The sequence below is a fragment of the Ambystoma mexicanum genome, chromosome 2p (genome assembly GCF_040938575.1).
Source record: "Ambystoma mexicanum isolate Mex_15411 chromosome 2p, UKY_AmexF1_1, whole genome shotgun sequence".
In the NCBI taxonomy this organism is placed as follows: Eukaryota; Metazoa; Chordata; class Amphibia; order Caudata; family Ambystomatidae; genus Ambystoma; species Ambystoma mexicanum.
This window is the reverse complement of record NC_090923.1, coordinates 506,403,627-506,428,188: the sequence shown is the minus strand read 5'-3', so window position 1 is coordinate 506,428,188 and position 24,562 is coordinate 506,403,627.

Genomic DNA, 24,562 nt, shown 5'->3' with positions numbered 1-24,562 from the left:
CTTGCCCGTGGACCAGTATATTATCTTTAAAAAAACACACACACTTTCTACTTCTTGTAAGAGTAGGCACATAACGTTTTGAAAAATTGAGGTGGTTGACACATTTTGCCAATTGCTTCATTTCCCTTGGAATTCTAGGGAATCCATAAACCAAACTTGGAATTTGATGTGTTTCTCACTAAATGCCCCTGGATTTATTTATGAAAGGATGTCACCTTGCTCCATTGGTAAAAGAGACCTTTTGTGTAGCAGAATGCATTCCTCACCACAGCCAATCATCCTCTGTAATGCTTTTCCGTCCAGTAGTATCAATGCGTTTGGACTAGGCTCACCTTCATAGTTCCTCTTCTCACACTGCAAGACTGCATCTTCTGCTTCCGGAAAAGCTCTACCTACAGGTTAGTATGGTTAACCCTGCAACATTTAGATAACACTGAGGGATCACTTCAAACTGTCATCCTGACTTTTTCACCTACATTGTTTTTTTTGGTTGCATAGGTTAGATTTTTGTGAAGAGTAACCCGAGATTGTGTTTCATAAATGCTCACGCAATTCCCCAACACACTTCCCTGGCATGTTCAACCCTTGTGGCCAATATGATTACTTCCTCCAGACAAGCATTAACCCAAAATTCCTCTCTAACTTTGCTGCTCTTGCACTCAAAGAAACATTGGTCCCTCAACATATCATCCAAATTCAATTGCATGTTGCAGCAACATCCCTAAGGATGGTGATACACTCACTAATCGGTCAACTTGCCTTCTTCATGGACTCTAATTTTAAAGTGATAGCGCTAACGCATTATGCATATCTTATAGCTGCTGTTGCCACAGGGGTTTATGCCAATCTTTAGTATTTAACTAGATGACTCTAGTGTAATATTGTACCTAAGATTCCTCCTGTTCACTGCGAATATTATGCATACAAGTACTCCCCCCCCACACTGCTTTACCTGCAGAGAGGAAATGCCACACTGCTGAGACAGTGGAGCGTTGGTTCCCCTTGTCGCTCACTTTTGCCGCCCAGCTCACGCATCACTGATTGGTTTAGAATGGTCTTCTCTGAGCTGGTCGAATGCCTGCGAGCACACGTTCCAAGACGCAGTGTGTTTGCAGTCGCAATTGCAACGCTCGAACTGCTCACCCTCACCTCTGCATTTCCAGCTAGGGGTCAGCATGCCCCAGAGTTCCTACTGCAAGGATTGCGCTGTCCTGGGGCACACACAGCCTGGCCACAGTTCTGCATGCACTAATGGGGTTAAGGGGCTGTAATTTAAACGAAATCCTCACAAGAACAACGCTACCACACACATCAATGCAAAGAATGGTGCAGCATGGTTGCTCTTTTGGTAACACACGGGGCCCACATGCCAATAATTGCCAGTTCACACTTGTCCTGTGGGGAAACAGCTTTCACTTGCTCCTGTGTAGGGTCATTAGTGTGGGTGGCCACATATGAAATATGGTTGTGCGTCACAAAAAGTAAGATCTGACTGATTCATTGAGCTATGAAGAACAACCCCACAAGTCAGGTGGCAGGAATCAAGTCAGCAGATAACAACGGACAAGCATGGAATGCTGTGTCATAACAATCCTCTTGTCCCAGGTGGGATGATGAAAACACATTCTACTCTGGTGAGATAGGATGCCACGGTTGTGTAATTGGATTTGAAAAAGAGGATGGAAAGATGTGAAGATTTGCGGTTATGGGACTGATGATACTATAAGTGGAGGCTTCAGAGTGAGAAAAGGAATAGAGTCACAGATCTTTGTCTTTGAAGAAATGGACAAGTTGGTCGCGAAAAAACAGTAGACGGGAAAAGTTAAATCGGATGGAGTAGGCTTTGGTGAGTTAGTGCAAGACCCAGACGATATGTTAAGTGCTTGTGGGTAATATAATTATAACAGTTTTTTATAACGTGCTTAATACCGAAGAGGTTTCTAAGTGCGACCCGGTTCTGCGTGTTATGTTATGTTATGTTATGTTATAGGTATTTGTGTAAGCGCACATTCGGCCAAAGGCATCTTGCCACTGAAGGAGGTGAGAGGCATGCTATTAGGAGAATGATTAGAAAAGCAGAGTTTTTAAATTCTGGCGGAAGATAAGGTGATCATTAGTATCACGTAAGGGAAGAGGTAGAGTATTCCAGGCTTGAGCGGCGGCCACCGAAAAAGCACGACCTGCGTAGTCTTGCTTCCAAGCTGAGCGCGTTGCCACTGAGCTACACTACCCGTAATTTGAGTGTTCTTTGAGTGTAGCATTGATTACTTTATGGGTTTCAAGGAAAGGCTTTAATACTGACATAATAGCGATATAACAGCCTTATGAATTCTCAGTGTTTTGGTCTACTTTGGGGAAACAAGGTTTTTTTTAGCATTTGGAGTTTGCATTTAGTGTTTGGCTTGGTTTAGTTGGTTTCAACATAACGAGCAAGTCCAGGGATATCATTTAGTCACAGTAGATGGGGAGTGTGTCATCTGGCCTCACAAAGGATGGATTTAAAGAAATGCACTCTGCAAGGACATACATACATTCACGAAGATCCTGTTGTTCCATTTCTGGGAGAATCTATTTGGGCAATCACAGGGGAGTTTTGGTGAAAGTGATCAGGCTGTCGCCTACCCAGGAAGTAGCAATGGGGTGTCTATTGCAATTATGTGTTTGGTTGTGACGATGGAGCTATGCACAGGGCATGCAGAGTGGGTGTCTCTGGTAGCTTATAAGAATGTTCTAGAGCCATGTGGTTCTCTGTGCACAGCAGAATGGGGTGGTCTATCAAGGTGTTGAGCCCCCCCAGGGGAGAAAGATAAGTATAAGGGAAGAAAGATGAGTATAAGGGGATATTTATTCAGAACTCCATGGGGGACAGAAGTTAAGGAAATGGCGATAGAGCCATTGGCTAAAGTTTTCAAAAGTTAATAGTGTGCAATTCAGCATGTTATTAAAGTTGATGGAGATAGAGGTACAGTCTGAGGAAAAAATATGTTCTAGATAGGTAAAGAATATTAATGTTAATGTTATGTTATGTTACTTCGCATTTGTATAGCATATAGCGCACTTATGTACCATTGGTATGATCTCAAGGCGCTGGTAGGTTGAACGCCCTCGGGAACCGAAGTTCAAGTCAGTAGAGAGAGAGAGAGAGAGAGAGAGAGTCATAAGGTGCATGTGAGCACCGTATATGTGTGCAGCAGGTGTGGCATTTGTGTGATAGCTTCTTCTTAGTGGTAGGTGTGGTGGTTGGGAGATCAAGAGTATGTGTTCGTTTTGGCGGGTTGTTATCCAGACCGATTCTGGCTGCGTTAGGCCTGAGGAGAACGCCTAGGCTGGAGGGTGTGTAACCAGCTGTGTTTAGTTAGGATGATGGGGAGTATGAGGCAGGTGATGGTATGAGAACAGCTATACCGAATGGTGTCATAGTATCGCTGTGTTCTAATTGAGTGGTAGTGTAAAGAAGAGAGTGAGCGTGGAGATGTGATATGGTGGTTTACCTTAGGTGCTTGAGATCGAGCACACTCCAATAGTTCCATGCACTCCGACCGTTCCATGCATTCCGACCGTTTCAAGCACTCCAAACCGTTCCATGCACTCCAAACCGTTCCATTCACTACACCGTTCCATTCACTCCGTTTTATGCACTCCAAACATTTTATGCACTCTGACCGTTCTATGCACTCCAACTATTCTATGCACTCTAATCATTTTTTGTACAGTGTCCAGTCCGTGCCCTCTATGTGTTCCATGGATTCAATCCATTGCATGTACTCGCTCAGTTCTATGCACACTATCAGTTCGATCAGTTCACCTACTTCATCCGTTCCATCCAACTACTTCATCCGTTCATCTACATACTTCATCCGTTCCATCCACCTACTTCATCTGTTCCATCCACCTACTTCATCCGTTCATCCACCTACTTCATCAGTTCATCCACACTTCATCCGTTCATCCACACATTTCATCCGTTCATCCACCCACTTCATCCGTTCATCCACACACTTCATCCGTTCATCCACACACTTCACACGTTCCCCCACATCACCCGTGCCATCCACATACTTCACCTGTTCATTCCACATAAATCACCCGTTCCCTCCACACTCTACACCCGCTCCACACTCTACACCCGCTCCACACTCTACAACCGCTCCACACTCTACACCCGCTCCAGAATTTCCTGAGGCTACAACTGTGTACTAAACAGCAACACCTGAATAGACTGCCTCCCTGATGAGTGCGAGAGGCACGAAAGCGCTTGGAGGAGAACATCATCTGTACTGTGGAAGTCTGATTCAGCTGGGAACCAGAGTGCACCCCTCACCCCATAGTTTGTATATATATATAATATATTATATATATATATATATATATTACACAGCCACGGTAGTGGCTGTGTAGTTATGGTTAAATTGCTAATCCCGTAGGAAGAGCACTTTTTGGGTGTCTTATAACTTTGCTTCCTCTGGACGAATACTCACCAAACTTTGCGAGAAAGTATATGGCCCACTCTGATTTTTATTTTTCAAATTTTGGTGAGGTTTGGTCCGGGGGGGTAAAGTTATAGGGGGGGGGTCCCAAAACATCTGTTGTTCCCATAGACATAATGGGAAAAAGCTTTGCTCATGCCTACAGCTCAAACTGCTGGACGGATTTTCACCAAATTTGCAGCAGGAGCAGCGGCTTGGTCCCAAAAGTGTGCTTTTGTTAATTTGGTGAAAATCCGTCCAGTAGTTTTTTTAAAACGACCAAAACGTAAGGCAAATAAATGTGTGATATTTATGACCGCGGACACACTTCCCTGTTCGCTCTGCGGACAGGACACGGATCGGCCAAGCAGCTCGCGTCATGTCCGCGGATATGCAACGTGCTCTCTGATTGGCTGGGGGGAAACGTGAAGTGCATCAGATTTTTGGAAACGCCCGCCATCTTGGATTTGCGTCTGGTGTCCGGCGGACATCGCGGTAAAACATATAAAAAAACACAATATTGCACTTGTCAAACTTATCAAATAAACTTTGGGGAGGTGAAGGGTGATGAGGATGGGATGGAATATGGCTGCAAGAAGCAAAAAAATGTGTGTTAACTAAAAAACATCCAAACACAAAGGAAGCACGTAGCGGTGTAGACCATGCTCACGCATAGAAGAGTTCACGTGGTAAAGCGCACGCACGCAACTATTTCGCTCTTGACATATACCGCACCAGTCAAAACGTGCAGACACTTTCTTTTTCAAACTCGCACACACGCTCTTAGCAGATGAATCCGAGCTCACATGCGCCTCATCCGAACACGGACACGCATTGAAGAAAACACACAGAAATGATAACCGCGCACAGGCGTTAATGGAAAACACGTAGCTATGAAGACCGTACACATGTGTTGTAGATAACACATAGCTGCGAAGAACATGCACACGCGTCGTAGAAAACACATAGCTGCAAAGACCACACACATGCATTGTAGAAAACACGTAGCTGTGAAGACCGCACACACGTGCTGTAGATAACACATAGCTGAGAAGACCATGCATATGCGTTGAAGGAAGCACATAGCGGTGTATCTTTGTCAAACCTGAACGCACGCTCTTAACAGATGAATCTGAGCTCACACGCGCCTCATCCGAACACGCACACGCATTGAAGAAAAACATGCAGAAATGATAACCCTGCACAGGCATTAACGGAAAACACATAGCAGTGAAGACAACACGTAGCTGCAAAGACCACGCACACGTGTTGTAGAAAACATGTAGCTGCGAAGAACGCGCACACACGCTGTAGATAACATGTAGCTGCGAAGATCACGCACATGCGTTGTACAAAACACATAGCTGCGAAGACCGCACGCACGCTCTGTGGAAAACACATAGCTGTAAAGATCGCGCGCACAGGCTGTAGATAACACATAGCTGCGAAGACCATGTACATCTGTTGGTGAGATTCTGTCAAGAGGGGGCAAAACTAGAGGGGGGTCCCAAAATTATGTAAAAGCTTACAAATGATGTGCCATTTAACGAATCTACACTTAATTTGGGAAACTGATAATACATATAGATATAAATGATTTTGGAAGTTTGGTGGGATTTTGTCAAGAGGGGGCAGAATAAGAGGGGCGGTCCCAAAATATTGTAAAGGCTTATAAATGTGGTGCCATTCGACAAATCTCCACAAAGGTTTGCAAAAGGATTATAGATCTAGATATAAATGTTTTCGTAAAGTCTGAATGGATTTTGTCAAGTGAGGGCTAGGTTATATGACGATTGTTTGTGCATATATTTGACACTTTTGAAAAAATAAAACATGGGTGGATTTCCAGAAAACTGTGTAAGGAGCATTGAGAAGGACCTTAAAGCATGGTTTTGCAAATGTGCCTGTGTTTTATTTTTTGACCAGTGTCATAACGTAGGTACAAAAAAATAGTGATATACCTTAAGTGACTGAGGTGTAGCCTGTGGCCATGGGCAGTGGGAACATTGTCCGGATCATGGAATAAGGTAAGGATCTGGACAATTTGGCTAAAGGCCATGACCATGAGGGACAAAACATGTGGTTAAAATGGCCATGTCCTCCTGGGACTTGCTTTGTGCTTAAGTTATTAGAAATTGGTATAGTTTCAACATAGATTTCAAAAGGAAGAAAAATGTGCTTGTGGTAATATGGTCATTGAGTTCTCTTTTTGCCTTCTGTAGGCTGCCCTGGAAAGCGAAGAGGGGCCCTCTATGGAACCCTGCCTTTCCTTTCCATGGTGGCCATCTTGGTAAAGCATTTTCCTTCCTACACTGGGACACCGCAGGCACCCCGGTGTGGGAAGAAAAATCTTTTTTTTTAGCCCCCCAGGTTCCCGCTTTGGGAACCTAGGGTGCTAATGGCCTTCATCCCCCATTACAAGAGCTGGAATGGGGTGGAAATGGTCCAGAGACCTCATTATCCACCCTTGCTCGCTTGGGCTGGTAACTTGGACTGCTGAGACGGTGTCCACCAGTCCAGTCCCTGGAACGGAGGATGAACGCCACAATATTTCCATTAGCATAACACAAAATGCAAATGGAAATGTTGGAAAATCTTATTGAGTCTATGTACTTTACTGAGAAATATAATGTAGATGGAGTCAATAAGTTTTTTTAGTTCTATTTTTTAACTGTGAAAGGTGGTTCCTAAAAGAACACTAATTTTGTTGTTTTTGGATGTATTTTACTTTTTGGCAGGAGAGCGAAGAATGAAAGGCGGGGAGGGAAATGAGGGAAGAGCCACCAAACACTAATATGGAGGGGTAGGTGGACAGGGGTAAATGTTGCGCATGTGTTATTTCTAAGGTAGGGGCAGTGTTTCTCATGCTCCTTGATTGCAGCAGTGGTGGTGGCTCTTGGGGAGGAGGGATGACCTTAGCTGATGTCATTTTAAGATAAATAGCAGTTTTGCTAAAAGTATGTACTTTGTACTAGATTGTTAATGGATGAGTAGGAATAGGTGTTGGAGCTGTGCAACAGAAAATTTTAAGTTGAAAGTTCCTAGATGAGTAGAAAATGCAGTTCCGAACTGTCCGTGAAGCACAGATCTTATCGTGAAGTGCGGACGGGTTCTCGGACACCTCATCATGCCACGCGCCAGCATATGGTCATGTGCCACTGTCCAGAAGGTCTGCAATGAAGTCAGATGTTCGTAGACGTTATGGTTAAGTTGCACTAATAAAAACCTATGAAATTCAATGAAAAAACCTTGTTAAGGGGATGTTATGGTTAAGTTGCACTAATAAAAACCTATGAAATTCAATGAAAAAACTTTGTTAAAAGGACGTTTTGGTTAAGTTGCATTAATAAAAACCTATGAAATTCACTGAAAAAACTTTGTTAAAGGGACGTTATGGTTAAGTGGGACTCATAAAAACCTATGAAATTCAATGAAAAAACTTGGTTAAGGGGACGTTATGGTTAAGTTGCACTAATAAAAACCTATGAAATTCTATGAAAAAACTTTGCAAAAGGGATGTTATGGTTAAGTTGCGCTACTAAAACCCATCAAATTAATTGAAAATGTTTTGTTAAAGGGACGTTATGGTTACAAGTAAAACCGAAAACCCCCTGAAATTCGCCAGTTATGGTAAGCTAAGCAACCATAACTCGCGCCACCACCGTGCACTGCTAAGAAAAACACCCATGACAAAGATGACATCACAAATATGATTGATGACATCACTGATGACATCACATGTCTAGCCCCTTCTTTTTTTGTTCACTGACATATCTAGGCCAGGTGAGTTTATTCATTGACAGTCAAAAACTTAATTCAAAAGGTATTACATTTGTAGACGTTGCTGTTCTCACATGTTCTTACAGTAGTTTCCTTAGAATTCAATCGCATCTTATGATGCACATACATAGCGGAAGAAGCAGGCTTGAAACAAAGCAATAATTTCTATGCGTAAAGATAATCATGTTGGTTATACACAGTGGCTCATGATACTGCCTCTTGTTTAATTACTTTACTCTCGCCAGTATAATCCCCATATTTCTATATGTTGTGGTCTCTTAATGTTTTGTGTATAGTAGTACAAGTATGTAGTAAGTGATGCATTATTACCTACTTAGTATATGTTTCACAGTATGCAAAACTGTGATACAGAAGCATTCACTGTTTTACTACCCAACATGGGAAAATTAGAAATATTACATCTCTATGGTGTATGCTGCAGCCAATGCCTATGTTTCTGTATGAGTAGGTTCCTGTTCTAGAAACAACACTGCAATGGAATGTTCCTTGGAGCAATACATTGCATAATGAAGTATGTAGTTCATCACACATCTCCAGATGACCCCTGACACTTTTTTGGCAACATTACATTTACTACCCATGTAGGGACTTCCTATAAAAGTTAAATGCACATGTGATGTAATCAGTGATGTCATCAATCATATTTGTGATGTCATCTTTGATGTTATGGGTGTTATTCTTAGAAGTGCACAGTGGTGGCACGGGTTATGGTTGCTTAGCTTACCATAACTGGCGAATTTCAGGGGTTTTTCGGTTTTACTTGTAACCATAACGTCGCAAACAGTCCTGATGTCTGGGGCAGTCCTGTGATGAGGGTTGGGGAAAAGCAGTTTATGGAAGGCTTATAACTGTGTTGCCACTCAATGAAACTGCTTCAAATCTTGGAATTACATTCTAGAAAGGACTCTGAATGGTACTGCAAAGCGTGGTGCTGTTCTGTCAAGAGGGAACAAAATTAGAAGGGTGTACCAACCTATTTTAAAGGCTTATAGATGTGGTGCCATTTGACGAATCTGCACAAATGTCTGCAAACAGATTTTAGACCTAGATATGAATGTTCTTGCAATGTTTGGTGGGAATTCGTCAAGAGGTGGCAAAATTACACTGGGGGTCTCAACATTTTTAGATGGCATATAACTTTGTTGCCATTTGACGAATTTGCAGAAAGGTTTTCAAACAGATTCTAGACCTAACCTTGAATGTTTGTGCAAAATCTGAATGGATTTTGTCAAGTGGGGGCTAAGTTATATGACTATTTTATGTATGTACATTTTGACACTTTTCAAAAAATAAAACCTGGGCTGATTTGCAGCAAACTTGTGCAAGGAGCACTGTCAAGGACCTGAGCCCATGGTTTTGCAAATGTGCGTGTGTTTTATTTTTTGAAAAGTGTCGTAATGTAGGTAAAAAAAAGTGATATACCTTTGGTGACTGATGTATATATATATATAGTCTGTGCCATAGGCAGTGGCCAGATTGTCCGTGTCATGGCCTAAGGCGATGACCTGGACAATCTAGCCTCCCCATCGCCATCACCCATGCCACCGTCGGTTCCACTTCTTTTTTTTAACCCTTCACAGCCCTACTTACTTTAATTTGGCAGCGGCACGTGCCGCTGCCACTTTCGCTCCATTGCTTTGCCTCCGGCAGGCTACCATGCGTCCCCTGCACACCGTAATAATGCGTCAATACGACACCTTAATATTCATTCAAGAAGTTACTAATGTAAAGACACATTTAATACATTTCAATGGAGAAAACAGTTTCAACTAAAGTTAATGATGCAATCCAATCTTTAAATGTAAAAAACAAATCTTGTTTATTCCAAACGCAGAAGCCAGAGAAAATTTAGTTCAGTGAGGACGGCTGACGCGTTTCGAGAAGTATATTCTCTTCTTCATGAGCCAGAGATCATGTACAAGAACTAAATGAAAAAAATCTAGGGAAAAGAGAAGTACAATCAGGATATTGTTGCTATTAAGTCAATTCCACGATCTATCTGGTGTTCATCATCAAATAGTTTAAAACTACCAGTGAAGTGACACAAACAATGTCTCAACAATTGTATTGGAAAAAAAACGATATTGGGGGTCAAAGTACACAGAATAAAAATTCAGTTATATCCAAAGCCACAAACAACCAGAACGAAGGATGGTCAATCAGTCAATGGTAAGGGAGGTGATGAATGGTGAAAAGAACACTGACAAAAAGGTGTTCTGAACGGAATAACAGTAGGTATGCTCACCAAGACTAGAGAAGTCCTGAATGTTGATGCGTTTAAGGAGGTCACTCTGCATAGGTAAGGGATTAAAAAAAAATGATGAATCATACAAATCATTCAGCGTGCGTTGGATGCCCAGTGGACTATAAAGAATGGAATACAAAGCCTAAAATGAGCAAGAATTCTCAAAATGGCAACTAGCAAGATATAGAGTAAAGGGACAAACACTCACCATTGTGAGATGAATGTACCACTCAGAGTCTCAAGATTCTACTCGGCAGGTGCCGTGGGTGACGTACGACCATTGATCAAGTATCAGTAGTGATATAGTGCCTGGGTCTGTAAACAGTCCAAGAAGGCTGTGTGTTAGTATCCGAGCGTCTCGCCAAAGCATGTTTAAAGTATCACAGAGATAAACGTGTGTTAAATGTAGGTGCTCAAACTTACTGTGCCAGCAGCGTGGTGTACGATCCAAATAATCTGCATCCGGCATGCAGTAATGGTTCAATGCAGGTCGCGCCGCCCAGCCGTGCGTGTATGGTCGTAGGTGGAGATTGTTGCTATGGGAGGGACGTTTCCCGTGAAGCAAGAGACCCTCTAGCGTGCAGTACCCAGTCTATCAAGGCCGTCATGCATCGAAACAGTAGACGGACTAACAGGCGGGATCGTGTTAGAAAAATGGTAAACAAGTGTCAGTGCAAAGCGGCGGCCATCTTGAAAGTGATGATGCCCATACAAATACTAGATAAGTAATGCTATGGTTGGTTTGGAATTGAATGGGGTGAATATAATCAATGGGATACGAATCAAAAAGTAGAAGAAAATCGGCAATATTCCACCATCTGGGTTCCAGTGGGGTGGCTTTGAATTTACAAAGTATAAACAGTGGTGAAGAATATATAACTGTAATATGGTGAGTTCCACAGAATAGAGCAGTTTCGATTATACAATGTCAGGTCACATGGTAGTATATAGCGGTTCATCAACAGTATTTGAGTGTAGATACTATTTACACAGTGGATAGAGATGGATTAGACACATATAGAGCCTGATTGGACAGAGAGGCAACATTAAAATATGTAAACCATGTCAGATGAAACATTCCAAGGAAAAATCATCGTTAAGACCCCTAGGGAATAATGTGTTCAATGTGTGAATCCAATACTTCTCTCTACGCGAGAGAATGGATAGATAGTCACCACCTCTATAGGGTTTTTTAACTACTTCAAGGACTTGAAATTTGAGCTGAGCAACTGTGTGGTTGTTTTCCATAAAGTATCTCGAGAGAGGTGATTTTATGTTTCTGCACCTGATTTATGCTCTGTGAGAAGTTCTTTAACAGATCTTGTTGTTTGACCCATATAGAGTTTGCCACAGGGGCATTTGATCGCATAGATCACTCCATTGGACATGCAGGTAGCGTAGTGCCATAGTTTTATCTTTTTACCAGTGCATGGGTGAACGATATTATCACCTTTGGTGATGTTGTTGCAGTGTGAGCAGCAGAGGCAAGGGAAGGTTCCCATTTTTTTGGCTTGTAGAACCATTTGTTTGTCCTTAGGTGGTATTTCTGCTCTTACTAGTGTATCCCTGAGATTCCTACCACGTCTGAAGGCAATCATGGGTGCTTTAGGGAATAGTTCCTTGAGTGTCTGATCATTGTGGAGGTGTCATGAGCACTGCTCCCGAGAAGCCAAGTCAAGCCCAGCATCCCCGGAAGCAGGCTCACGACCCTCGTCCCCGGCTCCAGCAAACCCCTATTGGGGCCCTTTGGACCATGTCCTGGCGCCTCTGGCGCCAGGCTCATAAGGAACCTCAGACCCGGCGCCAGGGGCGCCGGGCTCATAATTCTTGCAAAGGTGCTTGGGTGGACCTACCTGTAGCAGACCATGCTGCATACTCACCTTTGCAAATGCTGGCAGGATGAAGTCCCCAGCCTTCTGCTGGGAGGAACTATTCCCTGAACTGGGACTACTTTCTTACCTGGGTGGGGCTGGTGCCACTCCTTAGCTCTGGAACACAGGAACTCTTTTACCTGGGCGAGGCTGAGGAAGAAGACACCCAATCACTCCAACACTATTTAAACCACACCCGATTGAGAAAACGTGCTTCTCGTTATTGTGCATCTGCAGCAGGACGCTCACCGAGTCAGCTCCAGCATTCCAGTGACATCTCCAGATTCAACTCAGCAACCTGTGGAAGAAAGACACGAGAACTATACTTACCGTCCAGGAATCCAGACACTGGCAGAACCTGCAAGCAAAAGAAACATAAGGTTAGCAAGTTGCAACACGTTCGCAGCCGCGCTCGCTTACCTGATCCATCTGTGCTTTCACGGATTCTTCGCGGCCTTCTCTTCAGCCGCCTAACGGCACCTGTAAAGACAAAGAACATTGTTAAGTAGGAATCGGTTGAAGGCGGCCGCATTTACTTTTCTTACCTGCTTTTGTGCGCGGATTACAATCTCTTCAACCGCAGCAGCCCGGCACCTGAAAACAAGAAAAGACATTATTTAAGTGCCATTAAAGACTGCAAGAAAGCCTAACACTTACGTGTTTCCCCACTTGCATCCGCGACTGGGAAAACGCCCGCAAGGTCCCGACACCTGCAAATAAGAAAATAACATTGTTAGAGGTGCTATAATAAGGTCACAGATCATTATACTCACGTACTTCGCACGTGCAACGGCAACGGACGAACAACGCCCGCAACATCTCAAGACCTGAAAACAGAAAACAAGCGACATTATTGAGGTGTCATTGAAATTCCCATACCTACGTACAACCGTACGTGTCGTGCTCTCAGTGACCACGCCCTCAGCATCCAGGCACCTGAAAAAGACAATGCAAAGACTTCATTAAAGGTGCCCATCTCTTCAAGACTATAAACTCTTTATACTTACTGGCATCCGCTCGTGCAGTAACGGCGGCATCACCTTTTGGCATCTCAGCACCTGTGCCACTTCTAAGGCCACAAAAGACTTTGAGGACCTCCAGTGATGTAACTGGAACCCACGCACCCCTGCATAAGTCGCAGGATGGAGAGCCCAGCATTTATACGCCTAAGGTGAGAGCTCACCAGGACATTGGACTTTCGGAGAGTTGGCGATTAGTGAGGAGGAAGTCCAGCCAAACGGTCATTAACCCTTTTTTCTTCCGCCTGCAGAAACCTTACCCTGCAAGCCAGATGGTCAATAAGAGGAAGCCCAGTCCAGAGAGTCATCCGAGCTCTACGCTTCTCAATTGAAGAGACTATAACAGTTCAGCCGGGACCAGCGCCTCCTTGGGAATCAGGTGAGCGTTACAGGAGGATGCTCCAATGCTTCCTGATAGTTTTACCTACTTGAAAGCTTTGTCTTGAGTATTTGGTGATATGGAGCAGTGGTGTTTCCTTCGTTTTAATTTTAGGGACAAGGAGTTGTTCTTTGCTAATGAGTTCAGACCTTTCTTTGGCTTCCTCAAGAATTGTATCTGGATATCCTCTGGCTTCAAATTTCTCAAGTAGTTTGCTGCTTTCTGTATCAAGGCCAGCCGGATCCGAAATTATGGCTTCCCTTTCCATGGCAGCCATCTTGGAAAATGCTTTCTTTTTAACACCCCGGTTTACCGCTTTGGTAACCAGGGGTGCTAATAGCCTTCATCCCTGTTGCACGGGCTGGAACGGATGATAACGGCCCAGAGCCCTCGTTATCCACTGTCGCTTCACTTGGGTAGATAGCTTGGGCTGCTGGGACATTATCCCCCATTCCAGCCTCTGTAACGGGGATAAACGCCACATTATTCCCATTAGCATAACACAAAATGCTAATAGAAATGTTGGAGAATCTTATTGAGTCTATCTACTTTATTGAGAAATGTAAAGTAGATGGAATCTGTACAAATTCTTTTATACTTCTATTTTTTAACTGTGAAAGGTGGTTCCTAAAACCTTTTTATTTTGCAGGATAGATCAGAATGTAAGGTGGGGAGGGAAATGAGGGAAGAAGCACCATTCACAAATATGGAAGGGCTGGTGGACAGGGGAAGATGTTGCGCGTGTGTTACATCTAAGGTAGGGGATAGTGTTTCTCATGCTCCTTGATTACAGTGTCAAAAGCACTTTGAAATTGCTCCCCACTGCAGAGTGGTTTGTTGCAGTATATACATGTTATATATATGTTGTCTTCGAAACAGCTTTTTATGACCACATCCCATCCCATCATCATCAAACAAGAAATTGTTTAATTAGCTTTACAAGTGCAATGTTGTGTTTTTTAATATGTTTTTACTGCGATGTTCGCGGACAAGGGGTGCTGTCCACGAATCCAACATTGCTGCCGTTTCCAAATATCTGATGCACCTCACGCTTTTCACCATCCAGTCAGTGGGCGTGTTCGAAGTCCACGGACATCACGCCACCCTCAGAGCCGTGTGCCGAACCCAGATATCACTCATTTATTTGTACCTATTTTTTGGTCAATTTAAAAAAAAGCTACTGGACGGATTTACACTAAATTTACAAAAGCATGCTTTCTTTCGAGACCAAGCCTCTGCACCTGCCACAAATCTGGTGACAATCCATGCAGCGGTTTGGGCTGTAGGGGTGAGCAAATCTTTGCTTTTACATTGCATCAATGGGTAAAAAAAACATATTTTGGCCACCCCCTAAAACTTTTTCCCACCTTGACGAAACCTCACCAAACTTCGTGGAATCAATCTGACGGGGCCATATCCTTTTTTTTTGCAAAGTTTTGTAAGGATTTGGGGGGACAGGGGAAGTTATAAGCCGCCCAAAACTTGCTCTCCCTATGGGTTGAGCAACTTAACCATAACTAGAGGGCCGCTACACCAGGCCCTGTAATATATATATATATGTATATATATATATATATACTTATGGTTAAGTTGGTGTTTCCATAGGAAGAGCATTTTTTGAGTGGCTTATAACTTCGCTCCCTCTGGACGAATCCTCACCAAACTTTGCAAAAAAAGTATGTGGCCCACTCTGAAGTTTTCTGCAAAGGTTGGAGAGGTTTGGTCCAGGGGGGGCAAAGTTATAGGGGGGGTCTCAAAACTTTTGTTTTTTCCCATAGACCTAATGGGAAAAAACTTTGCGCACGCCTACAGCCCAAACCGCTGGACGGATTTACACCAAATTTGCGGCAGGAGCGGGTGCTTGTTCCCGAAAGCGTGCTTTTGCAAATTTGGTGTAAATCCCAAAAAAAAAGTTTTTTTTTAAAATGACCAAAATGTAAGGCAAAAAAATTAGTGATATCTCAGTTCGCTTCGCGGACGGACTTCCCGGTTCGCTGATTGGACGGCGTGGGGTGTGGAGCGCGTCAGATTTTTGGTGGCGCCTGACATCTTGCATTCGCGGACGACCGCGGACAGCGGGGTGAAACTGGTTTAAAAATTGTATTGTGTGTGTTGGTGTGTAAGAGTGTTTGGGGAGGGTGGGGGAGTATGAGATAGGTGCAATGTTGTATTTTTTTATGTGCTAGACGCTTTTGTTGTGTTCGATTTGTCTGCGGACAACACGGCTGTTCTGAAATGTTCGTAAATAAACAGAATGGATTTGGTGTCAAGTTGAAAGTGTTCTAAGAAGACTCATGGGGTCCTGGAACGTTCGCAGGGGGTGTCCTGAAGACGTTGTCTGTATTGTTCGTTGTCAATCTGAAAGTGTTCTAAGAACACTCGCAGTGTCCTAAAATGTTCGTACATAAAGAAAATGGGGGTGTCCTGAGGACGCTGTCCGTATCGTCCTCTGGCAAGTTGAATGTGTTCTAGGAACTTCCTTGTGTCCGCGGACATTAAAATGGTTGCAATGCTTGAATCTATGGGTGTGATATGCTGCAGTGGTTGTGGCCAGGGTATAGAATGTTGGGTGCATGGCCATTTGGCCATGCACCCAAGACTCTATGCCCTGGCCACAACCACCGCAGCATATCACACTCATATGCCATGCACCCAAGAGTCTATGCCCTGGCCACAAGCACCGCAGCATATCACACTCATAGTGGCTTACAATTTTGTGTCAAAAACAAATTTATAAGGAACATTGTTATAAGCCAGTATGGGTGTGATATGCTGCGATGGTTGTATTTATCATGTTATACTTACTATTTGGTTTAGTAACGGGAGTCCATGTTTTTCTTGTTCATTTCTGTGATAAAAGAAAATAGCATGTTAGTATTAGTTTTTTATAAAGACTTATTACATTGTACAATCAACATTTTCGAATTTTTCTTGACCCTCATATTTAGTAGATGACAAACCAGAGTACTGTGCAATTTGCTCAGTTTCTGTGTTTGTTAGTAAAATCATTAGGTCTGAGGGAGAAAGAAAATCCTTGTTGGATTAAAAACAAAACCTTTTTCTGTTATGCTACAGTTTATTTGTTTGTTTGTTTTGAGTGTTTACTAGTTGTTTCTGGCTAATGCTTTATACATTGGATTGTTCCAGTTTTTGGGAGCAGTAAGATATTAGGTATTTGTTTGGATTTTGTAAAATTTTGGAGCAGTTAGATACCAGTAGCGTATTCTAACTGTTTATTTTTTTATATAATTTCGTGATATTGATTTATCTGTTTGGATATTTCGAAATATTGGGACAGTTGGATACCAATTGGCGTATTCTAACTGTCTGTTTTTTCCTCTATTGGAGTGGTATTAATTTATCTGATTAGTTGTTGTAGCATCTTTGGGCAGTTAGATAGCTTTTGGAATATTGTGAAAGTTTATATTTCTTTACTACAAGTGTACTTAAGGTTTAAGTACAGTTTAGTTATCAAATTTTGGTTTTAAGAACATTAAATACGCATTTGTAAGATTTGCTGGTAATCTCTGCTTTACAGTAATGGTACTATCATTACATTCAAACCATCCATATTTCTTTTTTATATATGCAGTGTAGTGCCCGGAATTGGTTGTGGCTCCTGCGTGGTAGATTATACCTATTTTTGTGAAGGTTTTCCTACCAAGTGATATTTGACCATGTGTGAATCCAGTCAGCTTGCAGTTGTTCTTGGTACCATCTGCATTGTAACGTAGAAGCATTAGTATTACGTATTTACTATGTGTTTGCATTACTAACGTGGAGCTATTATCTGAATTGTAGGTCGAACATAATCTACCATGGTTTGCATTTTGTACAAGTTGCTGAAATGGAACAGATTCACAATTAGGTATTGATATATACACAAAGCGTTCATTGGGGATTTGTTCTTGTGTCACATTGTTGCATAGAGTGCATGTATGTTTCCACATGTACGAAATATGGAAGATTTCATTTATAGGTATGTTTTTGTTTTCCAGTACTAATAGTAAGTACATTAGAAATTCTTGTGGATCTTCCTGTGAGTTTATAGTGAATTTCACCATTCCAGCACAGTAGTCCAATTGTTGTCTTATTCCATGAACACTATACGGGTTGTCAGGATTGTTTGTTGCGTTTCTGTGAAGTACTAACATTTGCAAACACAATGGGACTGTACTGTGTAAGTAAATGTTGTCAACAATTGGTGGTAATTGAAATAGAATATTAATTGCTACATTTGCGTAGCAACTTACACCAACTATATTTGAGAGTTTAAATAGACCAGGTAGTTCTGTATCTGACTGCTTTTTTTGGAGTTTGTCTTCCTTCTTTGAAGAAGTACCTGGTTTACTTTCCCTAATTGATTCTTTTTTGCTTGTGGTACTTGATGAAGTATTACTTTCTTTTACTCTCTTTGGAGGATTTGCAGTGACATCCTGTTGCATTTCTGTTTGATTTATTTTTCTTTTATAACGTTTTACTTTTTGTGGAACAGAATATGTGTTTAGATGGGGGGTGTAGAGTGAGCAAAGTCTATTGTATTCTAAAATGCAAGGAATATCAGCGTTTATTTTACTTGCATCAAAGTTGATTAGAAATAGACCGTCAAATGTACGTAAGCGTGATAGTGCTACATAGCTCATGCCTTCTTTAAAGACTGTGTTACCAATGTCTATCATTGCTTTGTCTAGGGTAAGACCTTGTGATTTATGAATGGTGACTGCGTATGCAAGAGTTAGAGAAAATTGTTCTCTGCGTACATACATGTCTTTGAAGAGAAGGAATCGAGCTGTTGAGCGTCCTATTCTTTTTACTTCTGAAAGTTTATCAAAGAGAATATTGACAAAATGAATTTTGTTGTCACTTGGGTATGTTTGAAAGCCAACAACTGTACCCAGTGCTCCATTAACTAGTCCTTGGTCTACGTCAAGGTTACGTTTCAGCATTACTCTGCAATTTAAGGATAATTTTAATATCTTTTCAAAGCCTGCTGTGTTTGAGATTGATTTTTCTAAACTATTTAGTCTTGTTGTGGCTTGGTCACATATGGGTAGTGTCAATCCACGTACATCTAGTTTGTCTGTGGCGCTAATTTCCATTATTGGTTGCATTTCTTTACTTAACATTATTTCATTGAATTTGAAACAGCTTGCAAGAGTTGGCATTAAGGCCATACAATTGACATTTTTGTGGGATAATTGTTCCATAACATCTGTAGCACATGCATTATCACCATAAAGTGCATGAATATGCCGGGTTTTCAATATTGCTTCTGCTTCTTTAGAAAGTATACCAACTCTGATACTTTTTAAGATATTGGCATAAGTGAGATCTGCAGATTGGTGCATGTTTTCTGTTAATTCTCTGTATTGGAAATGTTGCAAAAGGTTGACATTTCCAATGCTGCCAACAGTTTTACGGCAGAGTTTGTGTCCTAATGTTTTAAAAATAGGCTCACCTTTTACTGGTGTCAATTGAAGAAGATCTCCGAAAACAATAATGTGTTTTCCTGCAAAGAGCTCTTCATAGTTTGTTTTGAGTACTTCTTGTAATCTGAGGTGAATCAAAGCCAACATTAGGTTGGACACCATGTTCACTTCATCTATTAGTAGCATTTTTATTTGTTTCAATACTCTGCGTAGTTCCATTGCAGCTTCTGCAGAAAGTTTGTAATAATCTAATTTGTTTTGGTGTTCTACTGGCAGGAGTAGTAATCGGTGTAAAGTGACACCACCTATGTTGTAGGTAGCTAAACCTGTCGGGGCAGTGATAACAGCTGACAGTTTGTTGTTTGTCAATTTTGAAGGAACTTACTGATGACTTTGATTAGGAATGTTTTGCCAGAACCAGCTTCACCACTGACATACAATAGTATAGGTTTGTAATTTTGACAGGTGCATTCTTTGTTTTCATGTTGTACACCATGTGCAATTTCTTTTGTTACTTCTTGAAACATGCTACGTTGCTCATTGTTTAGCTTTGATTGTAGTATAGTTAAGTCTTCTTTATGTTCATACTGACACATGGTGTTTTCTACTTCTATCATAGCTAATTCTGCCTCATTTGTTATTAGTGGGTCTCCCATGGTTCTTGGCTTCCTGTGACAGAAGGTTGCCTACTGTCAGGAGTGTCCTTATCTAGTTGGGCCTGGAGTTCTTCTTTGTGTTGCTGTTCATTGTGCAACATTGTTTTGTACTGTGCAAAGTTTACATCAGTTATACTGCTTTCATTTGCTTTGAAAGCGTCTTCATATGAGTCATAGTTATCTAGTATTTCTTCTTCTTTTCTCCATGGTTTAAAGAGTTGCAGCAGGGACATGTAATATACTTCTTTATGTTGAGGAGTCTTTAGTGACAATTTGATATGATTAATTAAATTTGTTTCGGTGAGTTTTACTAAGCTGCCTTCACAGTTTGTCACTTTGTATTTACGGTTTTGTTCATCAGGTTTTATATTATTTTTGTATGTGTAGTTTTGGGCTATGTGGTATAGACACATGGTTTCCGAAGTGGTACTCCTGTTTGGGTAGTATGTGTCCAATAAATTGTTTTTTAAAATGTCTTGGCTGTTGGTATCATGTTTGGCTATTGTTTGTATATCTTCGTATGATTTTAGAACTCTTTTTCTAGATTTAGCTGGACCAAGACTTAGCCATACTATATTTGCAGATTCACCAAACAATGCAGTACCAGTTAATCGATCAGCTGCTTCATAGGATCCACATTCTCTATGGGACAGCATTTTTATGCCAAACTGTATAATTTCTGAGACACTGTTTTATCTGGTGACAGGTCATTCCAGAGGTCTTGGAGCTCTGTCTTTTCTGATTTGGTTAAGTATGCTGTGACATATCGTGCAACTGCAGTAGAATTGTCTGCAATGTACGGCACATCTATGTTTGCATTCCATAAGTGGACAATGATTGCATTGTAATCATTTATATATTTTTCTTCTTCTTTTCTTTTATGGAATATTTATTTTTAGGTGACTTACCTTTAACACTATGTCTAACTGAAGACATGAGGTTGTTCACTTGACCTGTATTTGTAACTGGTCTAGGGAAACCAAATCGGCATTTGGTGTAGTATTTCCCTTTGTTTTTGTATTTGCGACAACAATATTTGCCACTTTTGTGTCTTTGGAATTGTAAAATGTTTGCATGAAGATCACTATTTGTGGATTCTGATGGAATTTCACAAGTGACATGTTTTTTCAATAAACTGTAAAACAGTGGCATCACTGTCTTGACCAAATTTAGGAGCATCTTTAATCCATAAAAGCATGTGGACATGTGGTGCTCCTCTGGCTTGGTATTCTTTTCTCCAAAAGAAGTGTTGCACTTCTCCAAGGGGAGGAACAGTTTTATTACAAATAAAATGTAGCATAGAAATGAAGCGATGGTGAAAATATCTTGAAACATTAACAGGATCCTGAGAACAAAGTTCTCCAGGTGTTAGTATATCTATGTTTGTTTTGTTTTCGTTTGATATGCGTAGGAAAGCATGTAAATCTTCCCATGCATATTCTGCACAACTTAATGTAACAAATCAAGTGGGTGGGCCAAGGTTTCTGATCATACAATGTACATCTCCATGACGTCGAAACCAGTACTCTTTAGTACCACGCATATTTGCTAATAGATTTGTAAGATTTGCTTGTAAAACCTCATCTTTTTGTTGAACCTTTTGTAATAATTGTGTAGCTGTCATATTTTGAAAGTGTGATCCTGATTTTAATATGTGTGCAACTCCGTAACATAAAGTTGCTAGTTCACTTTCAAAGAGTAGGTGGAATGTGTATTCCACATTTTGTCGAAATCTGGGATCTTCAGAATACATTCGTAATGAGCGATATTCTGATGCTGATTTTTGAATAGGTCTATCATCGTATCTTCCTCCTTTGCCAGTCAGAAAGAGTAGAGGAAAAGCATGTGCTTCTATACTTTTTTCCCATATGCTGATTGGTGATCCTTTTGTTTGACTCATTTGGTACATTTCCAGTGCATCTTCTATGGTGTCATTAGAGTGCAATGGATGAATTGTATAATGGTCTAAAGTGTTTGATATTGTAGCAGGATCTAAGAGCTCAAATTGACCAGCTTCTTGTGTCTCTTGAATTATTTCAGTTGTATCTTTCAAGTTTTCTTCAATATTAATTTCTTGTAATATTCATTATTCTCTTTAAGATATTGCAGGGCTTCTATACCTTTATGTAAATCTACCAGTGGTTACCAAATTTGTTTGTCTTTTGTAGGTACTCCATTTACCAAGATAATTAAAGATTGTTACATTGGACGTTGCACTCCTAGAGTGTGCACATTTTCTTTTAGATCTAATGGTAAATACACTACTTTTCCATGAATACCTTTCACTAATTCAGAGGGAGGTAATTTTGCAGTTTTTGGTTGAAAGCGTATTATTGCTTGAAATGGGTGCACTGTTTGAATTATGATGCTCTCATATAAATTAAGTTGTTGAAGGGGTTTTGGTAGTGGATATAATTCCAAGTTATTTGTGATAGCACGTGAAGGAGTTTGGTTGTTGTCAGGTTTTGTAGTGCAGTAACTGCAAAGTATTATGGGGTCAGTTATTTCGTGTTTGTTTTCTGCTATAAGGTAGAGAGCTAATTCAAACCATTTAGAATCTTCATTGTCTTCAATTTTGGATTATAGGTCTACAGTTTTTGTGTTACTTTTATAAAAAGTTCTGCGGCAACATACACACACGTGGTTTGGTGTGAAGTACTTTCAAATTTTAGTATTTCTTTTTTGTATGTGTGTAGTGAAAGGTTTCTATGTGCAGAATTGTTACAAAGTTGGTTTACAGCTAATTCAACTTGTAAGTGGGTTTCACTTCCAAAATATTTTGTCTGGATATAGTTGATTTCTTTTAGTAGGTCTTTTGCTGTACCATGTAGAAGAATGTTATTTAAATTGGCTAGTGCTAAAGCAGGACTTTTAGCATAGTACAGTTTATAAACTAGTTTTCTTATACTTGCATGATGTGTTGATATCCTTTTGATATCCTGGAAGGTTGTTTTGCAAGTAGGTCCTGTAATGCAGGCCAATGAATGTCCTTGTAGTCCTTGTAGTCCTGTGTACGTGCGCACTGGACAAGCATCCATATTTTGCAGTAGTTTAATTTTGATTTTGTCTTTGCTTTTCACATATTGATTGAGGATTTGGCGTAAAGACTTGAACATTTTTTTGGGAATGTTAAACATTGACGTGCATGGCCATTTGTACACTAGATGTTCTGATTCAGTTGAATGGAGGGGTAAATCTACGTTTTCAGGGCATATTTTTGTAAGGAGTACTTCTTGTTCCATTATGGTATTATTAACTTTTTCATAACCTCGACCACTGCTATGTATGGCAATTGTATTTGTTTGCTTTTGTTTGTACGCTATTTCATTAAAGTATGGTTCTGTGCTTGTAGTGTGACTCCATTCACCTCCATAGATATTTAAGTTATTTCTGTTGACATTTCGTTTATTGAGAAGTCTTTTTTGTAATTTAGTTATTAGTTTTGTTAGTGGTTTCATTCTGTTTAACACTATAATAAATAACTTTCTTTTGAGAAGAATTGCACAGTCTATCAACGCTTCTAAGATTACTTTTCTATGATAGGTTTGAAGTGTTGAACCTGGTTTCTCTCCTGTTTTCATGAGATTTTGAAGGACTTTGTGACGGAACATTTTGACTAAAATACTTTTCTTGGTATGCTTACTTTGTACTACATCACGATTTATAGAAGCAGTTTTATTTGTAGTGATAGTTGATTTTCTGTTAATTGTTTTTTGGTTTGTTTTACCTTTTGATAGAGGAGGCAAAGTTTTTGTACTAGAAACATCTTCTGTTTCACTACATTACTGTATTAGCTGTTGTGTTTCAACTTTTTTTACAAATTCTGCTATAGATGAATGTTTATGTTGGAGAGTTTTCTTTTCATTTGCTCTACTTCTGCGTTCCTTTCTACGGAGTTGGTTTTTGGTAGGCATTATTTAGGGTCTGTTGAAAAAAATACAGAAGGTATGGGTTGGGGTGTTCTGCAATGCATGTGTGTTGTGTGCATGAGTGTTTGAGTAAGATGATAAAGATGTATGTAATGGTGTGTGATTGTGCATTGGGAAGTACATCTACTAGAGATGGGTATTCTTGAATTAATGTGTTACTAAACTGGGGTTCAGATGACATAAAAAAGTAAGCCAGTGGTTTGGAAGACGTATAAATAGTATATCTAAAGCTATACAATTAAAACAGTTGTTTGTTCTACAACATCTAAATTCTAGCGGCTGAGTTGGGTAATTTGTGTGTCGAGAAATAGGAAGTTGTGGGCCATTCTGCCAGTAAATCACTGTTTAAGACGGGGGGATATTTGGTCAGAATGGTGCAGAATCTCTATTTTTAGGTACAGAAATAGCATGAATTAACCTTACAGTGTGTTCGAGTAATAATTCAAATATTATGGTAACATTCTACTTACTTTTTTTCTAAAATTAGCAGTTTACTTCTTAGTTGTTCTTTGTACTTCAAATTCGGCTGCTTCTTTTCTAGACATTATTATAGACAAAACACAAAGAGACAACACCACATACAAATATGAGTATATACAAGGAAATTGAAGAAAAAAAACAGCATTAGTAGCAAAAAGTGTTCATAACCTAACTGATTACCTTTATGCAGAGAAATGATTGCTCTGTTTCAAAGCTGCTACTTACCCTATGTATATATATCGCATGATATGACTGGACCCTAAGGAAAGTAGATTGAATACCAGATA